General features: G+C 39.4%; 1 long non-coding RNA gene across 1 annotated transcript; it reads right to left on the bottom strand.

Annotated features, from left to right (window-relative positions):
- Nucleotides 1-12,323: 12,323 nt before the first annotated feature.
- LOC116905216 lies at nt 12,324-18,346 on the bottom strand. The gene is made up of 3 exons (XR_004388500.1): nt 18,239-18,346; nt 17,803-17,873; nt 12,324-12,458 (listed from the first exon to the last, which is right to left on the bottom strand). It is a non-coding gene; the product is annotated as an uncharacterized LOC116905216 (long non-coding RNA).
- Nucleotides 18,347-19,481: the final 1,135 nt, after the last annotated feature.

Raw genomic sequence — 19,481 nt, 5'->3', positions numbered from 1 at the left:
TTTGCAAATCCTGAGCTAGACACTGGCCGGGTTGTCATGGAAACCAGCAGTGCTGAGACATAGCAACAAGACCCAGTGAGGAAGGTTCTCCTTGAAGTTCTGGGGAAATCTTTGGGCTTGTAATCAGACTCTACTGCTACACAGCAAATGTATGCCACGGTGCTGAAAACATCTCAAGAGTTAAAAGCATTCCTTCCTTTGTTGTCCTGCTGTTTTGGAAAATCCATATATCGTGTTCTTGGCTCCTCCTCTCTCTTATCTGCTGCAGAACAGGAGCAGAGGAGAGAAAGGCAAGGGCATCAGTACAGAACGCATTTGGCAAGGTTCTATCGATTTCCACTTCCTGCTTCATCAAATTACAGCAAAAAAATCCTGTTTTCCACAAACGGTGCTCATGGGGTATCAATTGTCAAAATATGTTTGCTGAAAAGCCCTTTCCACAAAGGCTATCTTGTCAAGGAAGTAATTTTTAGTGTGTGAGAACTTTGTAATACTGTTTGACTTTTAGAAATATTATTTTCTGTCTCAATTTAATGAAATTTGTGTGGAAGAGTTTGTTTATTTGTGCATGAGTGCAGGGCATAGTTTTTATATATGTGATATGTTGTATATATAAATTCATTTTTTTTGTCTTTGTGGTACTTGACGTCAAACCAAAGGTGTCATGAATGCAATGTGTGTGGGTTTCAGCTCTGAGCTACATCCCCAGCCCAATATAATTTTTTCACTTAAACTTCATTTTCTTCTAGATCTTTGTTGGTAGTGTTTACCATTTATTTGCGGTTAGTATAAAGCATTTCCTCTGCTTTTGGAAAATTTCACATGACAATGCTTTATAAGATATATATAATTTTTTGTTGATAAGGGAGAAAATATTACATTATCACTGTATCAGGTCTATATATGATTCCTCCTTAGTATCTTCTCCCAAGATATTCAAAACATGGTTATAATGCTTTTAAAGAAATAAATACACCTCAGTATACTAGTAAAAAGCTAAAACTTTAAAGAAAGCGCTGAGGAAAGGAAGAGACCTATGTATGGCCATGGATAACAATTTACTCTGGTGGGCAGAAAGCTTCCCTCGGGGAGGTGACATCTGGGACTTGGTACCCAGACTGCTTGATTTATGCATTTATTCTCTTATGTCAGATAAATGAGACTGTGTCTCTACCCAGAGACTGAACCATGTCCACACTTTATATATAAGCTGAACCTATAAAGAGAGAGGATAAGCAGAGAAACTTACCTCCTGAACTGACTGAAGTGAATTACTTTTTATTATCATCTTGGACCAACACATGCCTCTCATTCTCAGCCTCACTTAGATTGTGATAGCTTTGTTCCTAGGTTCACTATCATGACTGTCTAATTTTCCAAAGCCACTTCTTGTTTGCCATTGGACAGGCCCTACACCATTAAGCTAGATCAGGGCTTTAGATTTATAATCGCTTTTTACCCACAAGGTATTTATGTAGCCCTGTATGGATGACAAAAACATTTTGCATACAGATGACATGAATGATTTTTATTTAAGAAATTAAATGTCAGTTGAAGATTTGACAGCTCAGAATGTAGAGCATCTTAACAGTTTTCAGAGTTGATCAATACTTTGATTTCATAATCAATCATTAATGTTGAGAATACTACTTCGTGTGTGTGTGTGTGTGTGTGTGTGTGTGTGTGTGCGCGCGCGTGTGCGCGTGTGTGTATGCACGTGTGTGCATGCACACACAGAAATTAAGCTTAGGGCCATTTCAGAAACAGTTGGGAAGTCTGAGTCCCAAGCCAAATTTCATTTCACTTTTTAAAATAAAATTCTATTTAGCAACTCTGTTTTTAAAATTAAACATTCTGATACCATCTAAAGAAGGACTAATATGATGCATGCTGAGGAGTAAAGGTAGGTCAATATTAAAGTCTTTGTTTTTAACAGTTAAAATATTACATCCTATAAGAGTACAAAACTGAACACTCCATATAAAGACTGTAATTCCTAGAACAATAGTCTTGAGTCTTAGTGGAGGTGTTTCAACCAACTGCATTGAAGAAACTCAGTACAAAGTGCACATATTGGATGTTCAGAGCCAAGGCCACAATCAGATCCTATGGTGCTACATGCATGAGAACTGCTACATACCAGAAACATGTCAGATTAACGGTTTAACTTTGACTTCAGTTTTGGTCACTGTGTGTTCTGGAAACTTTGACTGCTGTCAAGTTCTCTATGGCCCTACCTTCAGTTATGGGCCCTTACATGTAAAAGCCTTAGTTTTCTCTTTTGTAAACATTGTACTCAGCCTCTTTTCCTGGTGAACATCCTGATTTCAGTCTCTCATCTGTTTAAATCCTTTGCCTTCTGGTAGTGGTGGTCCCTTCTAAAATACCTTCCTGTTGTAAGGGAAGAAAGGGCAATTATATACATTTCTAGCAAACAGAGTACTAAGCATGAGGTGGCATTTACCCTTGAGTTATGAGATTTGATAGACAAAATACTACAATCTCAGCAGCTAGCAAACCCTGCCACATGATTTCAGTATCATTTCTCCAGACTGCTGACAGTACAGCTGTGATTTCAGTGGGGCAGGAGCCTGTATTAATGGGCTGATGGAGTAGGCATTTATAAAAGCCAGTGGCAAATGGGACGGCAGCTCCTGATCCCTGGATTTCAATGTCAACAATGAATTCTGGTATCAGTTGTCAGAGTCTTCAGGCCATTACAGGTAATCTAGAAATTATCAACTCTGAGAAAAAAACCACAACACAGAGCCCTTCCCCTACACCTCCCAATGGTCTGGGAAGGAAGCATTAAGATTGCTATATTAAATAAATTGTGGAGTGAAATACATAGGTTTGGGTTTCCTAAACTGATTTCTGACTAATAGTAACCATGAGGTCAGATTCTATAAGGAGAGGTCAGAGATAATACAGCCTAAAGCCTCGGCAAATGAGACCTTAACCTAAGACAGGATGAAGAAATCAAGAATGAAATCCTCTCGTGATCCAGGATGGCCAGGCCCATGGTGTGATCTCCCCCATCACAAGTACAAGGTACATTCTGACCTTGGATGGGAACCTATTCTATTTTTGCCACCCAAACTCCATAAGCACTACAGTGATTCTTGGACTACACAGAGTCAGTGGATTGACTTGGGATGATGTATTCTGCTCTGAGACACATGCATGAAATGCAAATACTTAAATGGCTACTATGCCAAATAGACAGGGTATGTACTCATCCCATCAGCCTTAGGTCAGACTTCGAGAAGCAGTTGCTGCCACTCCCTTGGCTGTTACATTCACAACAGAGTTGTTAACCTCTGCATCTGGGCTATCCAGGCTTCTACCTCCCACTAGGGAATCCCTTCAGGTTTCAGGAACTGAAGAAGAGGAAGCAAGAATGAGTACCATAACATGTCAGGCACTAATGTAGCCTATGTCATCTGCAATAACTAATCAGATAAATGCCATCACTTCCATTCCTTTAGAGATTACGTCATACAGAGATTATAGTAGAATGTGGTGAAGATTGCCTCATTATCAAGAGGCACAGTCAGAACCGGAATCCAGGCTATGGTAAGCTGAAATGTCTGCAAAAAACCATGATGGAATCAATTTCCATTCAAACTCTGCTTCCTGAACTTCAGTGGGATCTAGAAATATTTTTCTGAAGTTTCGAATTTTGGAGATGGTCACTGTGCTAAATGCGCAGTAAGTTTCCAAACTAATTTTTAGTCTGTGGTATCCTCAACCTTTCCCACCACGATTTAGTGGTCCCTGGATATCTAACAACCTTATGGTTTTCTGCCCCTTGTTTAGGGACACTGCTGGGTTAGGGTTGGCTCTTGCTAGGCTCAGTTGGCATCGTCTTCCTCCCGTGTGGCAGGGAGTTCCTTCTGCCTGGGTCAATGTTCGTGTCCTGCTTCTACACTAGTATTGGAGGTGAAGAGCTATCCTGCCAGGGAAGGAGCTACCCAGATGGAATTTAAAGAGAGTAGAACACAAAGTAACTTAATTGTGTGTGGGAGAGCACATTTGAAGGTAATGGGGAAAAGAACATTATAATGAGAACAGTTCTAGATATAATGAAATGCCCCCATCGCTGCTATTTGTGGGCATCTCTTTTATGTGTATTAGGCTTGTTTTGCTGTATTCTATTATTTTCCTGCTGAGGAGACCGATTTCTCTCCCACATCAGCATGACCCTTTCCTCAGAGACCAAGTAATATTCTGATTTCCATTATCTTAGAAGCATCAGCTTTTTAGTTGGGAAAATGAAACCTACAGAGGGAGAGGAAACTCTTGATAGGTTCTGCTGTCTCTCTAGGCTTCCAGGCTCCCAGGGTGCATATGCTCGTATAGAGACCTCACAGAGGTACCTAGGCACAAGCTCCTAGGCCCTCAGAGATGAATGAAAAAAATCAAAACTAAATGTTGAATTAAATAATTAATTGATTAATCAAATAATTAATCAAACAATTAATTAATTGAAAGGAACATGAGTACTACTAGATATAGTGGAAGAGAAATAACTGGGAGACTCCAGTGTGTCTTAGCAAGCTGAGCTGGGTCATGCAAGGAAAGAGAGGGTAGAGAGGGAATCAAGGTGCAGCAGCTGGGGGCCTAAAATACAAAAGGGAGAGTGAGCAAAATGTCTGGATTATATAGGAAAGAACACCTTGTAGGTAAGGACTGAGGAATGCCTGGAGAACCTGGAGGTCAGTACCACTTTGATATGCTAAATAAACATTTCGGTAATTTGTTTCAGGGTTGAAACTTAACAGGAGACCTCACAGAGGTGCCTAGACCCAGGCTCCAAGGCACCCAGGCTTCCAGGCTCTCAGGCTCCCAAGCTCCCAGGCTCCCAGGCTCCCAGGCTCCCAGGCTCCCAGGCTCCCAGGCTCCCAGGCTCCCAGGCTCCCAGGCTCCCAGGCTCCCAGGCTCCCAGGCTCCCAGGCTCCCAGAATCCTGGGATCCCAGGCTCCCAGACTATATTGGACAGATGCCACCTATAGAAGCCTACCATGGGTTAGAGATGCTCGTATTCTTCAAGTCCTACAAGTAAGAGGTTTCCTGAAACTCAATTATGTTTATCCATGTTTCTTTGTGTGCTCATTGCCTCTTTTTAGAGACTTATTTTTATTTGTGTGAGTGTGTGTGTGTGTGTGTGTGTATGTGCACATTATTTCACATGTGTGTGAGTATCTGTGGAGGCTACAAATATCCCTGTTGAATGGGTGTTAAACGTATTTCTGTCTCACAGATTATAAAAAGAGCCACTCTAGGGTGAAGTAGCCAAAGAAAGGTGGCTAAAACTGGTCAAAGAACAGCTTAGTGTTTCTGATCCTAGAAACATTCCTAATTCTATACATCACTGAACTGGTCTCAGCTTTCTGAATATGTGGCCAGTATGTTACTTGGAACTATACAGAAGGGCAACATGAAAGGACAAGAAATAGCTAATGCAGTCTACAGCATCAGGTAAAATCCAAGAGACAAGATGTACAAGGTATGCTCCATTGTAAACCATTACTGGGTTGGGGATTTAGCTCAGCGGTAGAGCGCTTGCCTAGCGAGCGCAAGGCCAAGAAAAGAAAAAAAAAAAAAAAAAAAAAAGAGTAAACCATTACTGTTGAAAGCTTACATTTTTTATTAACAATGATATGTTATTTTTCTCATGTGAATATTGTATGGCTTGGTACTAGAAAAGAAGCCATTATTGAAAAACATTCCACATGAAGTTTACGATATGTATGATCTTTATAATCTTTTTCTTCAGGGTCTTGTGGTTTATTTCTGGTGCTGTGGTACAACACCAGGTTTCTCCCCAATTCACAGTGGAGAAGGGATACTTCAAAGGGCTTCAAGGCTATAAGGAATTGAATGAATGGCCAATGTCATTCAAAATACTCAGTTATTATATTTCTGGAAGAACCTTGGATGCTGACGTGAGTATTTACTAAATGATGCCTGTACAAAAAGAAAACTAAGGAAGCAAGGATGCACTTGTAGGGTACTTCACGCCAACACTGAAGAACTTTTTACAGCACCCAATATGATCCACTAATTTATTTCTTTATTGTTCAAATCTTGTTCAAATTTGACCAAAGCCACAGAGTGTACCAGGCATGGGGTGCATAAGTGAAGGCATCAGCCCTCACAGTTTTTCAAGACTCTCTCATTTAAACATGCTATTGGCTTTCACCAAAAGCTAGAAAATAACTATAAATGGTAAGGAAGAACCAAATGAGAGGGGGAAAAATTAAAAAAAAAAAAACAATAACAACAACAAACAGCCAAGAATGATCACAAAAGCCAATTCAATTGGTCATTCCAAGGGGAATGCCCAACCTCCTGTGCATAAGGATGTTGGGTTTTTCAAGCATCTGGTACTGACCTTGCATTGAACTTTCATTTGGCAGTTCTGGCTGCAAGACAGAGGATAAGAAAATGACAATGATTTGGTTTTATGGCTTAAAAGTCAATAGTACAGGCCCAGCTTTGATTACAATGTGTTTCTATGCACTTGCACACGTGACTTTAATTGAACCAGATTTAAAGTCAAGCAGGTGCATGCTACAAAATAAGATGCTACCTTTTGGACAGTGTCCTTTAAGAGTTTCCATGAAAGATAAGTACAGTCCCCTACTAGCTGAGCTGTACCAACAGTTGGGTCTTTGAGTTGCACACTGAGATGTAAGAAACAAGAACTCTGAGGCCGCTCACCGTTGGCATTTCAGGTTCAGTACCCTTCAGTTTTGCATGGAGCATGTGAAGCTGTGGCCGAGGCTGCAGTGAGAGGTCTTTGTGAAGAGGAGCTGACACCAACCAACACTTGTCATGGCCAGAGGGCTTGCATTCCTTTGTGTTTAGAACAGGAATCCATTTCCAAGTGTAGGAAGCTGAGGCTAGAGATGATACTCCATGAAAACAAATGTTTAGATTAGGGTCTGAAAGGTTGAAACAGGAGGATATTGCTCACTAAAGTAAATTTCCAGATGAGGAGTAAATATCACAGAGAAAAAAAAACTGACAAACATAAATTTTATTTGAGAGAAATGACCCTTCTAGATTGTTAGCCAAATCTGCAATGCCTATTATGGCTAGAGTTTTCCAACCAGCCCGTTTACCTTTATTTTTTTTTTTAACCTAAACAGCAGATGGTCTCTGAAGCAGGTCAAAAAAGGGAGATTTAACTCACTGTATGCGTTCAGTTTTCACTGTCTCATTAGACCAAATCCCGTGGTCTCAGCTACAACCCTTTAGAAGATGCAACACAGAGTGGTAATGCTACTGTAGTTATCAACTTCATCCCTTCCCCACTACTCTTCCCTTGGTCCCTGACAGGCTGAACAGAGGAAGGTAATGATCAAAAAGCCACCTGTTCCCCAGAGCAGTTAATGCAAATAAACCCTGGGCCATTGTGATGTTATTGGCACATAAACCAAGAAATAGATGCTGCATTCATCCCCTCCTGAACTGGAAACGTGCCCTAATTAAAGCAGACACAACAGCTCTGCAGATGCAGCCAGACCGTAAATGAAGGGGCTGCCTGCCTGCATCTTTAGCATCCCAGTCCTTGTGAAGTTGACAGGGATAATATAAACTCATCAGCAGCTCAGTGTTCTCCAGTCTAAAATACTAGGGTTCTGCTTATCTAGCCTTTAAGGTTAGCATGCAAAGCAGAGGAATTTTAGAAAAAAGAGAAGTAACTCTTTCAAGAATAAGGTGCCTAAATGATCTAATTGAGGGGCTGGAGAGGCAGCCTGGTGGTTAAGACCACATGCTGTTCTAGAGACCCTGTTCTGTTTCCAGTACCAACGTCAGGCAGTTCACAACTTCCTCTAATTCCAGCTTCAAGGGCATTTGATAACTCTGACCACTACAGGCAATGCAGTCCTGAGTATCTATCCACACACATACACATCATGAAAAAGATAATAAATCTTCCAGCCAGCTAACTGAAAGACCTGATTGCTCCACATTCTTAAGGATGCCCATCTATTAACTCTTATCACAGAGCACGGTCTTAAGGTCATCCTAGCGCCAGACACAGCCTCACAGTGATGTACAGGGGAAGGTCAGGACAGGCAGTTCCAAGAAGCATTGTCTTCTGTACTTGAACAGAACACTTTCTCTGCACATCACCACCATCTGTCCTAGTTTGCCTTATGATGTCAGAACAAATCTAGTCTCTCCTGTGTGACATCAGCAAAGATTATGCAAATGTAGTAAGTCAGTGAAAAACAAAAGACTTTGAAGGTCTTCCATGCATCAAGACTTTAGAAACTTGTTCTCTCTGAGATCTCCCAGGGAGTCCTAACACTTACAACTTAAGTTTTCTTTGCATATGTACGTACTTCTGTGCAGGAAAGGAGGAAATTCATATGTGAAAATGGTGTTTTTATTATAGGTCTTGTGTGTGTGTGTGTGTGTGTGTGTGTGTGTGTGTGTGTGTTTGCATGTGTGTGTAAGATGCTCAGATAGCAAAAAAAAATTAGAGAAGAAAACCATATACCAAAGTAACTTTGGTCTAGGATTAATCATAAATGAAGGTGGTTAAATACAGGCCCTTCAATTTGTTCGGTAAAAAATGGAAGAAAATAATGATGAGTATTTATATTTTCAAATGATATAGGGCATTTTTTCAACATAACTTCAAAGACTGTGAAGAAAATGCATACATTTAGTTATATACAAATCCAAAACTTTTATATAATAAAATATTCACAAATAAAATTAAAAAGCTAATGAGGAAGCAGATAAATATTTCTGGCACACAATTAAAAAGATCAAGAAATTTAGTGTATTTTTAAAACCCAGTTAGTAAAAAATGAATATTTTAATATGGAATAAATATATATGTAAAAATAAGCAACTTATTACAGATAAAGTATAAATGACTTATAAATGCACAAAAGGAATTCCATTTATCTTTATGTAACTAGTGAAATGAAAACCTTATATAAATGAGTAACCTTATATTACTGTTCCTAATGCTCTTAAAGAATTTTTTTAATTGCCAGTTACCATGGCAACAAAGATTCAAGAAAAAGGCCATCACTACACTACTAGTGTATGCGAATGGCCCGATCTTTTGAAAAAATTGTTGCTAAAATAAATTAATAAGGTGGAAAGAACTGAGTTTTATCACCCAGTAATTCACATCTATCCTGATTACTTGCAGCATGTACATGGTGCTTGGGATCCATATCTCATTGGTAGACAGTTTGCCCTTGGTTCAACCCCAGTACTGTTAAAAATAATTACAATTTGAAAATAATTAGTGATATTTGTCTTAAACTATGCTTACTAATACAACAGTCACATCAGAGAGAAAAAATTTCACTGCATTTTATTATCAAAGTAGTAACATGTGGTGTATCAAATGAAGGCTCTACCCTGTTAATGTGTAAAATATTTTACTGCAAACTGCATTTGGATATTATTAATCTGCATGAACTAGTCATAAAATGCAAGTTTGGAATTTATGTATGAAACATTTAAGATACATAATGTGTAAGGGCTGAAGAGATGGCTCAGTACTTTAAAGCATACACTGCTCTTGCACAGTCTTTAAGTTTAGTGCCCCACACGTATCCAGTAACTCACAACTGCCTATACTCCAGGACATCAACCCCTCTGGCCTCTACTGGCAACTGGACTCCTGTGTACATATTCATACACACATACATAGAAACATACATACACATAACTATAAAAGTATTTAAAGATAAAATATATATGCTATATGGAATATATTGTTTATATTTATGTGTCATATAACTTATTAAATTTTAAATATGTAAAATAAATAAATATAAAAGTATAAAATATGCAATGTATATTTTATATGTTTATATAGAGATATACAGAGAATATTATCTTAAGATTGTTCTGTAAATAAATAAAAGATCTCACAATAATCTCTGTAGTGGTGTCTTAGTCAGTGTTCTATTGCTATGAAGAGGCACCATGAACACAGCAATTATTATAAAGAAAGCATTTAATTGAGGCTTACTTACAGTTTCACAGGTTTAGTCCATTTTCCTCCTAGTGGGAACATAGAGACACAGTGGCAGACATGGTAGATGTTAGTTCTACAACCAGATCTGCAGGCAACAGGGAGAGAAAGATAATAGGAATGTCTTTGACTTTTAAAACCCCAAAGTCTACTCCTAGTGTAACACTTCCTCCTACAAGTGCACACCTACTTTAATAAGACCACATCTCCTGTCCTTATAAATAGTACTACTCCCTATACATTCAAATATATGAGCCTATGGGGGTCATTTTTATTCAAACCACTGCAAGTGGTTATCCCGAAAGCATAAAACATGATAAATTTTAGTTTTTAATTTGTATTTTGTATTTATTAAATTTTTTACATGAACAATTTGATCTTAAAATATAAAATAGAGGAATTGGAGACATGGCTCAGGTAGAAACAATCTTGCTTCCTTCACATGAGGGCATGGTTTGGAACTAGCACCTATAGCCTAAGCACTGGGAATGCAGACAGGAGTATCTCTAGGCACACTGGCCAATCAGTATGCATGAATTGGTAAACTCCAAGGACTCTAGCTCAAAAATAAGAGTTCAAGGACTATACACACACACACACACACACACACACACACACACACACACACACACACACACACCCATACACACACCAAAACTAAAAGAAACCAAAATTGAAATATAGTTGCAAAAGGATCTAAGCAAACAAGTATAAGATTAGTGGCTATTCAAATTCAGCATATGCAAAAAGTCATTGCATGGTAAAGAAGTATATAAAAGAGGACAAGGTGAACAGAAACAAAAAGATAAAACAGTAGATTTCATCCAGAGCTTTAATACAGGTACCATAACGTGTCCTTTCAAAAAGGGAACTGGGAACTCCAGTAGACAGAGTGTGAAATGGAATCCTGACGCTACAGAGGGAGTTCTGAGACTGACTTTTTCAATGCTCTGGGGTCAGACATTCACTCACTTTAGGACTCATGCCTTTCATATGAACATAAGTGTGTTATAGGAACATGGAGACTGTTTGATAGATAAAGCATATCAAATGTGAAGCCTGAATTTTATGTCCCCAGCAGCCATGTAAGTCCCAAAGTTTAGGAGGCAGAGAAGTGATCCCTGGGAAAACTTAAGCTAGACTAGCCAAATTTAGCAAGCTGCAAGTTCATCAAGAGAACCCCCACCTCACCTCAACAGATAAAGTAGTGAGGCCCACAGGCATGCACACAGACCACAGAGAAACAGACAGACAGAAAGACAGACAGACAGACAGACAGACAGACACACACACACACACACACACACACATTTTTTTTCTATTTTTTTTTTGTAAGTATTCCGTTACTTTTAATGTCCAGAAAAGGCCCAGAGATGAAAGTGTTGTGGTTGGCCACAGTCCCCAATCTTAGGCTTGAGTTAGTGGCATGAACAGATTTTTTTTTACAGTAAAACTTTAGGACTTGATTTAGGACAACAGCATGTGTCAAAGGAAGCACTTGTAAATGTCCTGGGGGAACAAGGTGAGGACCTGGGCATTTCCTCTGGACAGGTGGACTCCGTGGTCACAGCCCATGGTGGACCTTTCTGCAGTCACCTGTGACCCATTGACATCAGGACAGGAAAAGGAACCGTAAATGGGTTCTCTTGCAGGGTCCACGCTCTGATTCGATGGCTGTCCCTGCTGTTCTGATTTCTTGCAGATCACACTTGGAGAAACAGTCAAAGAAATTGTAGTCTTCATCTCCCGTGCAGTTTTGCTCAAGGATCTCCCTCATTTTAGGCTCAAAAAAGGCCATGTCTACGTCAATAGCCACACACATTCTTGTAAGGCACTTTCCCTTCTACAGTTCCCCAGCAAAAGCCTAACTGGGTATTAAAAACTGAGGCAGAAGGGACTATTTGAAAAGGGAAAACCTGTTCTTTTCAGTGAAATAACACTAGTTTACCAAACACACACCAAGGCAGGCCTCATGCTCACAAGTTAACATGCTCACAAATTAAAGTCCATGTTTTGTTCCATTTCTTTTTCTTATTCTTATTCTTCTTGTTCTTGTTCTCCTCCTCCTCCTCCTTTCATCTTTCTTCTTCTTCTTCTTCTTCTTCTTCTTCTTCTTCTTCTTCTTCTTCTTCTTCTTCTTCTTCTTCTTCCTTCTTCCTTCTTCTTCCTTCTTCCTTCTTCTTCTTCTTTCTTCTTCCTCCTCCTCCTTCTCCTTCTCCTTCTCTTTCTCCTCCTTCTTCTTCTCCTTCTCCTTCTTGTTATTCTCCTTCCTGCTCTCCTCCTTCTATTGCTCCTCTTCTCCTCCTGCTGCCCCATTTCCTACTCTTCTTCCCCTTCTTCTCATCATCATTGTCTTCTTCATGGTTTTAGAGGAAAAAGAACACACAAAGTTGGGTGTGTAGGAATCAAGGAGGGATTGAGAAGAAATATGGAACTGAAAAAAATAGGATGAAAAATATATTGTGTGAAATTCTCTAAGGATAACAAAACACATGCAAGGACTTGGAGGTGTCATAGATAGAAAATGTACTTTTTTCAAAGTTTAGTTCTATTCTAAGTGGAGAAGTGAATGGCATATCTCCTAGGCTCCTACAAGCCCTTGGGAATGGAGAAATATCTCCAGGGCTCCATGGGCTTCTTTCTGCTATGTTTAGACATTTAACCTTCCAGGAAAAATAAAATATACCTTACAATTTAAAGCACAAGTCAGACATTTTCTTAAAGGGGTAGATGTTGTATTTGATGAATATTATTTTAAAATATTCTTGTTTTGAGATTTTATTGAATTGTATGTGCATGAGTCTCTTGCTTGCTTATATGGTGTGTACTATGTGCATGCAGTATCCAAAGAAGCCAGACGCTCCAGATCCCCTGGAACTGGAGCTGCATGCTGTCATGTGGGTACTAGAAACTGAACTGTATCATCTTCACCAGTGAGACTTTTCTCCAGTCCCTTAAAATATTATTTAAAGATATAAACCATCCAATAACACTTTACAAAAGCAGGTTTTAAATTATGTCTTACTCATAGTTTTCTGATCCCTTATTTTAAAAGTTGCCATCTCTAGGATGTATTTCTAACTTAATAGAGTTGAAAATTCTCACATAAAAAAGTAAGGTTCTCACAATGGAACTTCGGATATCAGTAATTATCAAGAGAATAAGAAGACATTTCTATTAACCATAAATGCATTTTATAAATGCCGCCAATGTACAAATGAAGGCACTGACCTAAATTGGCCTTTGTTAACTTTATTGTCGAGCAGAATACTATGTGTGTAGGGAGACATCTAACACTTTATTAACATCGCTTAGAGAGTGTAGGGCTTTCATGAGAAAAAGCTTTTACTTTTCATAGGACTTGAGATTTGGACCATAAAATCTTTAATATTACATACACATTTTATAGCATAGAAGACTTCTTGGATAACCATTTAGCATGTTTTTCAAAATCAAAATGTAAAATCAATTGCCTCTGTTAAAGGGAACACATCACATTCAGGCAGCAAACAAATGCATTGCTTAGCTTAGCCCCCATGTCTCTGGGGCCAAGTGCTTTCCTGACTCTTCATAAAATACAGAAGTCAAGCAGAGGGATTTCTGGATTCTTTTGGAAAATATCAATTAGCATTTCTGAAGCTTAAGTGCAGACTCTAAAACTGAATGGAGAATTGCTTGACTCCAGAGCTTGTCCAGAAGTGTAGTGGCTATAACCTTGATGGTCAAGTTGAAGCAATCAAGACCATCTCTGGGCATGTAGGTGAGACATTCACTAACTTAGGTGAATTTGGTGAGAAAGATCCATTCTAACTCTGGGAAGTATTATTTCATTTGTCCTGGACTCAGTGAAAAGAAGAAAGTGATCTGAGCACCTACAGTCATTTCTCTCTAGGAAGAGCAGTCATTGCTCTTAACCACTAAGCCATCTCTCCAGCCCTTTCTCTCTGCTTCATGACTGGATTCAACATGACCAGCTACTTCAAGAGCCTCGTGCTTTGGCTTCTCTGTCATGGTGGAAAGAACACTCAAACTGTGAGCCAGCCCAAACAAGCCTTTCTTCCCTTAAATGGCTTTGGTCAGAGTATTGTGACACATCAATGAGAAAATAACCAATAAAGGAGAACAAGGATTTAGTAGCAGTAACTAGTGAAATGGATGTAAAGAATGAAACACTCTAGAACTGGGCTTAGCCTGTAGTCCACATTCATAGCAAGGGGCCTCATTCCTTTAAACACATTGTCTTAGTCTGCCTTGTACTATACTGCCAGCTTCCTCAGCTGGATACGCACTTTCCTTCATATAGGATGTAACAGTATGTAGCAGGCTTTAGTCAAGATCTCTTTGCCTAAACAAAACAATTACATAGAATTACAGGCATATGCATAAGGTGCTAATCCTTCGAATAATGCTTTATGAACTCATCACTTAAAAAGGAAGACTGCAAACTAGTTGTTGTTAAAATTGTCCTAAAATAATTTCTGAACTGCTACACTTATAACAAGAATAAGAAGGGAAAGTTGCAAGTAGCCATAGGGTGCCTGAAATTGGGTCACTGCTGGAACTATCTTTACTATTGGTGGGTTAAAGATGAAGCAGGCCCCTAATTGCAGCTTCAACTTCTGTATGTCGATGTCAGCACTACTCAGGGATAAATTTCTAAAATGATAATACTTTGATTTAGTATTAGACTTTTACCATTCACTGCACTTTGCCACCTATTATTTTCTTTTAGCCTCACAAAGAGCCTAAGAGGGAGAGCAATTTTACAGATGAGCAAATAGCAGCACAGTAGGTTAAGTGACCAGCAGAGGGTCACGGAGTGATTTTAATAGCAGAGCTGGGATTCCACACAGGCACCAGACTCCCAGTCTTGCACTTATTTTCTGAGACTTAAGTCTTCACTTTCCAAGCTCTCAGGATAGGGCTGCTCAAAGAACTGGTGCCAGGACAGTACTGTTCTACGACTAGGGACGATCTGATACCTGCCTAGAAAATGAAGGATAAAGCAGGGAAGACAGAGGCTTAGCCTAGATGGAAATATTCAGTAGGAGGTGACTATATCTGGACAATCACAGTGATATAAAAGCATAAAAGCGGTTTTCCATATGCCTTCAGAATTTCATAGTCTGGTTTAGATTACAGGAGCATTGAGATTCTTGAACTCCATATGCTTGACAGTTTGCTAAGAAGTTGTGTTCACTAACCTTGTCTCTATAGATGCATGAAGTTTGTTACCTCATTGTTGCTTTTGAAAGACCAGAGCAAAAATTCTCATTAATGAGCCCATGTTGCCACATAAAATGAATTCTTTGAGGATACAAAAGAGGAAGAGTGCAGAATTCTCTCTTGGGTCACATACCATGTCAGGAAGGTGATAAAAACTACAGACCCTAATTTCCAGAATGAAAGAAATACTGTATTATGCACATAACCTGGACACAGTTTTATATATATTGGAAGTAAAACTGGGAATTTGCATATGCTTTTACTAGGTCCTTATGGGAAATAATTTAGCTTTCATTGAAAAATTATATCACTTTATACAACAGCTACGTACAATGTGTATTCACTAATAACTTAGTGGCAGAAATGACTTGTCAAAAAGCAAAAGTCTAAATGGACTAAGTCCCTGAATACTGTCCCAGAGTTCTGTCCTCATGTTCATATATCTAAGTTATAGGTGAAAACAGCAACATTGTCCCAAAAAATGATGTGACCTCATCAAATATGAATCAATTTATTCTTAAATTGATAGCTAACCTTTCCTATTATTTAAAATATTGTTCTATTAGTCTCTAGAGAATTTAAAAAAAACCTCATACCAATTATCCTGCAACAAAGATATAATTGAAATACTGACCATGAATATAGATACGTATCTCCATTGAAATCATAGGTACTTAACCAGGGACTGAAGTATTTTTCAGGGTTAAAAGCCAGTGTTAACAGGTAACAATTATAATATTGTAGGTGGGAGGCTTGTTGTGGGAGTGTATGGGAGGTCTTGGGCAGGAACCCAACCATATCTAGGGAGGCATGGCCAAGACATAGAAGTAGAAGGCAGTTGTGCTCCGATTCTGCCTACACTGCACAGGCAGAGACCGCATTTGTGTATGAAAGACGGCAGGTAAAAGGGAAAAGTCAAGGGTATGTCTTGACTTTGGTCAAGTTTTGGTCTGAGTATAGGAAGGCTAAAGTTGGCATTAACAGAGATGAGAACATAAATGTATCTAGAAATAATTTTTGCACGTTAACTTTTATTTATTTATTTGATAACTAAATTATAATATTTAATAAATAATTGATAAACCTTATAAGACTTCTGAGAAGAGTTCTGCTCTAAATATAAACATTTGAAGATTGTGGTATACAAAAGGGATAGTGAATTCAGACAGAGAACAGCAAAGACTTAGCCTAAGGTATTCGGGTATTAGGCAGTTAACCCTTTAATAGGCTTCTCCTTGCCACAGGAATCTGTCCTAGGAGACAGCAAGGAGAAACAGGCAAGTATCAGTTTCTGTTCTCCGGCCACTAGGAGACATATATCTCCTGTATCAATAACAGCTTATCTCGTCTGGATTCCGTGTTGCTAAAACAAAAAGTGAGTGTTTTTGTGATGTCTTGTATGTCACTAGATGAAGTCTAGGGCAAGAAGTGAGAAACATAGGCCGGACTAAGACATTGTCATATGAGGCCTGTGCCAATTAGAATGCATGTGGAACAGGCTGCATCTGTTCAAGAAGCCTGGAAGGATGCAGGCTAAGAAGGGAGGTCTAAGCCACTTTTCTCTTGATATAATAAAATACTGTAACCAAGACAACTTATCAAAGAAAGCATTTGATTTGACTTCTAGTTTTGGGGGTTAGAATCCATGATGGCACACTGAAGAAACAGCTGACAGCTTGTATCTGAAGAGAGATACAGTGGAAGTATTAGAAATCTTATGAAACTTCAAGCCTTTCCCAAATGAAGCAGTTCCTCTGTCATGGCCCCTCCCCTTAATACTTCTCAGCTGGGGACTGAGTCTTCAAATGGGTGTGCCTTGGGGGCCATTCTGGTTCAAGCCACCACAGAAGATAGATGAAAGCTTATGGGGCATGCCCTCTACAGTATTATGCTCTTGCTAGATCCTTGTAGCAGATGATCTATAGCTCTATCCCCATGAATTGTGATCTGCTGAAATGCAAAGGTATTTTTATGACTAAAATTTTATTGTTTTAGACACATAACATCTTTACTGTTTGTTAAATTAAAATGAACTGATATGGCGTGAAAAGCAAGGTGAATTCAGGCGCTATGTGCTGCTGATAGGCTTATATGTGAACTATCATCTGGGCTTTATTTCCTCCTCTGGTGATTTAAAAGTAGAAAATTGATGTAAAATCTTGAAATGCTTTATTTCCTTTGGATCTGTGCTTTAAAAAAATAAACACCAATGACAGAAGCAGAAAAATTCACATTTTGTACAAAAAGCAATGACTGAAAAAAATAAAGCCTTAATTGCTTCCCAAGCTACCTTTCTTAAATTTGTGGGAATTAGTTGTGGGAGAGGCTCAATCAGGCCTCTGGGCTCCTCTGAGCTTCATTACAGCCTCGGGCTGCTTGGGAAAACTTTAAGCAAAAGAACAGAAACCTCCTCCATGCTCATGAGTCTCCAATGTGTGATAGGGTCAACCCACTTCTGTCCCCTGTGTTCACTGAGCTGTTCCCATGCTTTTCTTTTCTCCTTGGTTAGGCAGGATCCCATTAGTCTGGAAGCAGTGCTGGATCACACTTACCTGAGCTTGATCTATTCGATAATTCCCCACATGAGAATGTTTCTTGATTTTCTTCTCAATGCCTGTGTGAACTAAAGGCAAAGATATCATGAAGATAGTGTAAAAAAAATGTCAATCTTTTAAACAGACTACTGTTGATGAGCAAATTCCTTCTCCACCAATTAATACTCAAAAGCCCACTGCTTTGTATTGTTTTTTTACTTTTCCAAAGCATGTTTTTTATGAAAAATGAATCTTATAGGAAATAAGATTTAGCACTCTCAAATATCCACGATAATTATCTTCATCAAAGGCAACAAATTCATATAGTCTAACCAACAATGACAAGAGGTTAGAGGGTAAAACTAGAGAGACCATAGGGAGTTAAAGATCCCCGCCCCACCCCGCCGCCGCCAAAAAAAATCTCCAAAACTGTGCTAGTTAACCATAGGAGCACCTGGTGGTGGAGCTCTGCTCAATCCCTGAAATCACAGTGCTTTCAGAAGGTGCTTTTGGCTTCCACTTCAACCCAGGGAAGAATCAAGCAGGCCGACAGGAACCGGATGTAGATCTCTCCTGAGAGACACAGCCAGAATACAGCAAATACATAGGCGAATGCCATCATTAAACCACTGAACTGAGAACAGGACCCCCGTTGAAGGAATCAGAGAAAGGACTGGAAGAGCTTGAAGGGGCTTGAGACTCCGTATGAACAACAATGCCAACCAACCAGAGCTCCCAGGGACTAAGCCACTACCCAAAGACTATACATGGACTGACCCTGGGCTCTAGCCTCATAGGTAGCAATGAATGGCCTAGTAAGAGCACCAGTGGAAGGGGAAGTCCTTGGTCCTGCCAAGACTGAACCCCCAGTGAACGTGATTGTGGGGGGGAGGGCGGTAATGGGGGGGAGGATGGGGAGGGGAACACCCATAGAAAAGGGGAGGGGAAGGGGTTAGGGGGATGTTGGCCAGGAAACCGGGAAAGGGAATAACAATTGAAATGTAAATAAGAAATACCTAAGTTAACAAAGATGAAAAAAAAGAAAAAAAAGAAAAGGAATGCGAACACACAAAGAAAGGAGGCCCTCTACAGGCCCTCTCCTAGCTGCATCAATTGTCCTCCCTAGATTTCCTCTCCCTCAAGAAAAAACTCAAGTTTTCTGTTCCTATCACCTTTCTCTAAAGCAGATTAACTATTTTCTAGGTTTACTGCCTTTTTTAAAAAAAATAAAAGACAGCATACATACGAGTTGCTTCAGTATAAGAAACCCTTGCCTTTGCTTGGCTGTAGCCTCCATTTCTTTTGTAAAGAACTTTCCCCTCTTCTGTCATTCTTTGTTCCCAGAGTCTTTTCTTTGTTTCTTCTGCTTTCTTGCAAAAAGATGTCACACAAGAGAGTGTTTGACCTTTGCTCTAAATTTAATCCACCACCACCTCAGTTACTCTCCCATGAGAACGTCCATCCCAAGTCTCACTTTAAACTGGAGAATACTTTAAATGCATTTCAGAAATCCTCACCGCCTTCCGTTTAATCAAAGCATAGTTCCCACTAACCTTACACAGAAGGGAAGTTACAACATTGTGTCTCAGTACCCACCATACTGAGAGAACTGGAAACACACGAAGAGGGAGCCATGTAAGAGGCATGGCCAAGAGCATGTGAAACCGTGTTCCGTAAGGACTGTGGTGGGAGCCAAG

The sequence above is a fragment of the Rattus rattus genome, chromosome 7, assembly GCF_011064425.1.
Source record: "Rattus rattus isolate New Zealand chromosome 7, Rrattus_CSIRO_v1, whole genome shotgun sequence".
Taxonomy (NCBI): domain Eukaryota; kingdom Metazoa; phylum Chordata; class Mammalia; order Rodentia; family Muridae; genus Rattus; species Rattus rattus.
The sequence above is the reverse complement of the archived record's forward strand: the minus strand, read 5'-3'. Positions and strand labels throughout refer to the sequence as shown.